This window comes from Drosophila persimilis, unplaced genomic scaffold (assembly GCF_003286085.1).
Source record: "Drosophila persimilis strain 14011-0111.01,24,50 unplaced genomic scaffold, DperRS2 tig00000000-arrow-pilon, whole genome shotgun sequence".
Taxonomy (NCBI): domain Eukaryota; kingdom Metazoa; phylum Arthropoda; class Insecta; order Diptera; family Drosophilidae; genus Drosophila; species Drosophila persimilis.
In genome coordinates, this window is record NW_020825288.1 from 7,037,382 (window position 1) to 7,043,381 (window position 6,000).

A 6,000-nucleotide genomic window follows, 5' to 3' on the forward strand; every position below is an offset into this window, starting at 1 on the left:
AAATACCAAAAATACACAAATACTCAAACCAAATAAACTATGTTTACATAACGACACAAGCTCGTCTTCTGATTAACATAAATTCCACAGCTAGTGAAAAACCTCACTAGCATTTTTTGTAGGGTATCCATTTGATCGACTCTGTCTCAAATTCCCCATGGAACAGTGATAAATTATTGTGCCTGGCGGCCATGGCCTTTGGTTTTTGGCGCAATTTCAATTTGATTGCGGTAGGACAGAGACTGTACCTGGACCTGTACCTGGACCAGCTGCCCTGCCCTGCTCTGTCGGCTGCGATCTGATCTCATGCGTTCCACTTCGATTTATACTTCGCCTCTGAGCTGAGCTTCTGTTCTCTCCATCTCTCTGCTGCTGCTACAGCCCTGACCACCCGCAACAATCGGGGCGCAAAAAGTTCTCAAATTACCACGCCAAATGCCGAGTCAGTGACCGATTATGTTACCCAAAGCGTTGGGCCAAAGGAAAAGACAAAAATAACACGACAGGCGTCATTATAAAGCGGCGACGCTGCTGCTGACGGCGACGCCGACGCTGACGCTGGCTTCGGTGTTGCAATCCCTATCGCTCTGTTCTTATCCCCGTCTCTCTGTCGCTAGCTCCTGCCTAAGCCAATCGTCGTTTGCTGTCTCCTGCTGTTCTTTGCCGCTGCTCCTTTTGCCCCTTCTATTAGTTTTCTTATGGCACATTAGTGATTCTCTTCTTCCTCTCACTCTTGCTGCCGCTGTTGCGGTTGATGTTGGCTTTGATGACTCTCAGCTACATCTCCCCCTCTCTCTCTCTCTTCCTTTCTTCCCTACGCGCATAAGGCTCGGGCTTGATCAAAGGCTTTGGCCATGACGGCGTAGAATTTTTGTGGGTTTTTTGTTTGATAAATCACATGGGAAGATGGTTGGAACCACCTCTAATCGCCGCCCAAAGAGGATTTTAGTGGTTTTACAAATTGGTTGGGCCAGGGTCTATCGCATTGCGTATACGTAATTTTTTAGGGGCTCTCACAATCCTTTCCTACGGCTCCACGATCTCCTTACAAGCTCGTCCCACTTTTCCGCTGTTTAACAAGCAAAAATCTAACTCAATTCTTGTCCAGTCATTGCTCCTCTCAGCCACCTCAAACTCCATTCCATGAAGCCGCACAATTTCTGGTGACAAAAAAAAAACAACAGTGAAAATGGGAACAAAATGGGAAAAGGAAATGTCAAAAAGCCATCGTTAGTTTGGTATTAGCCCTGACAAAACTTGACGCGTCAACGTAAGCGGCTTTGGTCTAGGTCAAGTTGCAACTGGCGAGTGGCAGGTACAGGTGCACACCTGCCACAGGAAATCTGTTTCGACCAACCGAAACCGGCGATGGGGGGGGGGCGGAAAATGAATGGCTGGGCTGGCAAACATTCAATTACAATTCGTTTCTCGTTTCGGGATAGGTTTAAATGGTTTTGAAAATGGTTTAATTGCTGGCCAGCTCCAATACGAGGAGAGCTCTAATTGAGCATAAGCCTTCGAGCCTTGCCTGAAAAATGCGTAAATAAAGGGAACGCAACGAAAGTTATTTGGCCCACAGAGTCGATGGTCGATTGCAGTCCGAATCGAGTCCAATTCGAGTCCGTTTCGAGTGTGGCCGAGGCGGAGGCGTATTAAAAATGGAATCAAAAATGCAGCAACAATTTGTATAGAGCACAATTTGATTGGCAGGTCGACAGGGGGCATGGGACCAATAATCGAGGCAGGAACAGCCGTAGTTAAACAACCGTAGACGGCCACAAGGGGTTCGGTACGATTCGGTTTGGTTCGGTTCGGGTTGGGTCTGGGATTGGGTCTGGGTTTGGGGCTCGGTTCTGTTAGGATCGGGCTGGGTTGGGTTCAAGTCTGAAGTGCTTTTGGGTAGGCCTTAATTACGTAAATGTGTGCGGTGTACGGACTTGCCAGTTGAGTTATGACCAAAGGAGTACTCCACATTCGCATGACTGTATCCAAGTGTGTGTGTGTGTGTGTGTGTGTGTGTGCGTGTGCTGCAAATGCGTAAAATTTTAATTTCGTTTTGAAAATTTCATTCGAAAAAAGAAATGGCGCTCTGAAGTTGTTCAAAACAGAAAGAGAGTAGGGGGCTCTTTCTTCTACGCCATTTTCTGCACATTTGTTCGAGGCCAATGACCAGTCTACACACACACACACACATTCCTATGCGTGTGTCCTGCTTCTTACGCACTTTTTGCATTTACTAATTTGAAAAGCAGACAGCAAACGAAGAGTGAGAATGAGTGGGGAAAAGGGTGAGCGGGTTGGGCTTGGTTTGGGCCCTTTCCTATTGGCCCTGTTTTCGCAATTGGCTTATTGATCTGCCCACCTCTCGGCAACATCTTCTACTTCCTCATCATCATCGTATTATTATTATTAAACAACCCCATTAGGGTCAGGCGGCCTGACCCGGGCCTCTATTTTCCCCCTTTCGGTTATCTAACACAAAAACAACAACAAAAAAAAAAAAGAGTGCACGAATGAATGCATCGAGTGCAACCAAAGGGGAAACGAGATAGAGACAGACAGAGAGAGGGAGATAGAGAGAGAGAGCATGAGTATTCCTTGCTGGGACGGGGACACGGACACGCATTCGTTTCGGGCCTGGACTCTTTGGTTGGTTTGGGTTTTTGTTGAAGTTAGTTTTCAGTTTATAGCGGCATTTCCGTAGGGGAGTTTCAAATTAGAAACACACAAGAAAAAGGGTGGAGAATGGCGAGAGGGACAGCAAGAGAGAGAGAGAGTAAGACACGTACAGAAAGAGACGACTAATGAGGTCATAATGAGCCATGAGTGAAATGTTCTTAAGCCCACACTTTTGAAAACTTTCCGAAATCCAGGGGAGGTGCCAGGACGGCCATTTTTTCAGAAAAATTTAAGGACTTGGATTCTAAAACTTTATGTGGAAATTGGAGCTTGATTTATGGGTATTTTCTGTATCTAAGAGATTTAGGAAGATCTTTAAACCAGTGTAAGAAAGATGATCTTTCATATATTGTTCATTATTCGTATCCTTTTCAGCACTCATTTCCAGTACAATACAAAACCAAGGCTTACACAACATTCGCTATTAGCCAAGAACAAAGAATGTCCTTTCCACACATCCCGCAAAATATAAATAAATTCCATTGAAATTCGATGAAAATTGGAATTATAATCTCGTAGATTTCTATAATGAGCAAATAAAAAACGGAATAGAATATACGGAATATATTGTCTGCAATTTTCACATCGAGTATTACGAAGGATGCTTTTGTTGCTGGATTGTGTAATACCCTTAAAGGGGCCGGGCATCTGGGCTTAGGGATAAGTTCAGGCTATAAGTAGGGAATTATGTTTTTTTTTAACAATTTATAAAACAATTCAAGAGTTCATTTATGTACTTATTTTTCTTCTGGCACTCATCTTTTGTGCTCTTCTTTCGAGAGCATCTATTAGTCTGGTTGTGGGATAATGAATATTTCGCTGATTTGCGGTTTGCTCGGGCATGAATGTGTGATTATTTTTTAATAAAAAAGTTCTTGCTGCCAGGCATGGGCCATGCCACGATGCTACGCACTTTGTTTAACAACATGACACCAAACACTCACACACACACACACACACTGTGGGGCTTTTGTGTGTTGCTGGGGTTAAAATAGGTCTACCATGGGGGGCCCCGTTTTGGCCCGAGGCTCCTTAACACGCACAACAAAAGTAATTTTCCACTGCTCTTCTGCTCTTTTTTTTTGTATTTAAGCCGCTGACAACTGTCGGGGTTAGAGCCAAACAAACACACACACACATAGATACATATATGGGAAAACAGATATAATAAAGCACGGCTCGGTGACATTTAATTTCGAAATCATCATAATAATATTCTGTTTGAATGCGCACATCCGCCAAAAGTCATCTACGAGAATGTATCTAAGCCCCAGCCAGCCAGCCAGCCAGCCCGCGCACAGCTGCTTTAATGAGCCAGATACAATTTAGAAACAGTTTCCTGTTCTGGCTCGGTCGGGGTTCCTGGCTGCATTTCAAATCAGTTTACTTCCTTGGCCAACAGCAATTGGCAGCACCAGACAGCAGCCACCAGTCGTCCGGCAACGAATTAGATCAAAACCGTAAATTTTCTTGGATATGGGAACGGAAGCGCAGGCTTCTGTTGTGAGTGGATGGAGAGCTAGAGAGAGATACAAAGATATAAAGATAGCCCAGTCGAAGCTTCAAATGTATCTAGAATGGGCTGGATTTGAGGCAATTGGTATCCTAGTTATCCTAGTTATCAGCAGGATGTGCTATCAAATGTCAGGCAACCCAAAAGAAATCGTCTATCAAGCGGGGCAGGCCTTGAGACCTACCCAACGCTCTTTCTGCCCCTTCAGGGGCAATGCAAATTGCATCTACAAGATGCACCAGAAGTATCTTTGCCTTTGTTTTTGGCATGCACCCCTTTTCGGTAGGTCTTTTCGGTCTGACAGGGCATTGTTTGTGCTCTATGTAAACTGCAGATTTCCTATATCTCTTTTGGGTTTGGGTTTTGGAAGGGTTGGAATTTGGCCTGTATTCGGGTTTGCCTTCTGTCGTGGCTAACCGGTTTGCTGCTGTTGGAACACTGTGGTTAATCTTGTCGCCGTTGCCTTTTTTATCTTGCATAAATATGGCAATCAAATGCTTCAATGCCAAAAAGGTGTCATCTGATTATACAGTAGTTTTTCTTTCAGTTGTCTTGTTGATGGGTTGTTGTACTGTTTATTTTTTTCGTTGTTGTTGAAACTGGTTTCGGTTGTTTTCGTTTTCTGCTGCTTATAAATTCATGCCAGACAGCACTTTCGGTGAATTTTTCATAATTTTTGCCAAGAAGAAAGCATTGCTGTAGTCTATTCGATTGTTTGTTAATTGGAAATATCTTTTATCTGAAATATACTGCCATTTTTGGGGACTGTTCTGAATAAATATACTTTTCCAGTGGGCAACATCTAAAGACATTCGTCGATAGCCCTGAATGACGTTGATTCGCTGTTTAAATTTCCCATAAGTGAAGAGGTTCATTTAATTTGTTTACTTTTTTAATTTTTAAAGAAGAAAGCATTTTTAGCACTTTATTCGATTGTTTGTAATTACCTGCTATCTTGTATACCCGGCCATTCCTTGGGACAATCCTGAATGAAATACCTTTCCACTGGGGATCATTTAAAGAAATTCCCATAAGTGAAAAGATACATACAATTTTTGTATTTTTGAATAAATTTGTATTTTTTTTATTTTAAGAAATAAAAGCATTGCTGTGCTCTTATTCGATTTTTTTTAATTGAAATTATCTTTTATCTGGAATATTCTGGTATTTCTGGGGATCATTTAAAGACATTCCCATAAGGGAAGAGATTGCTAAAATTTGGTTTAAATTTTTATTTAAATATCTTTTTATTTTTTATTTAAATTTCCTTTTATTTTTTTTTACTAATTATTTTTCGTTTTTTTAAATATTTTTTTTGTAGATAATTTTAAAAAGTTTTTTTTTTTTAATTTTTTTTTTGTTTAAATTTTTTATAGGTCTGTTAGCGCCTTTCAAAGTTCGAAGCACTTTATATGATCAAAAAGAACCCAAGTTTTTTATTTGTCTAAGACTCTGTACATGATATATGTAATTCAGGGATAGTTAAGGTACTCGCTGGGGTTCCATGCTCTGCAGTTCTCTAGCACGAAGGGGTAGTAGTCATAGCCATGCCAGAGTCAAAGTCAGAGCCAGAGCCGGAGCCAGCTCTGCTGTGGTGAGTTTCTACCCCTAGTTGTTTGAGTAGTTTCTCCATTGAGTGATAAGTGAGTGGCACTCGGAGAAGGGGCAGCCACGACTCGACTCGACTCTCTTGCTGCTGTTCGCTGTCTGAGTGTGTGTGTGTGTGTGTGTGTGCTGAGTGCTGCTTCCGATTTGATTGAGTCGTAGGCCCTAATGGAAATTTAATTGAGTTAGTCTCAGAGCATTAG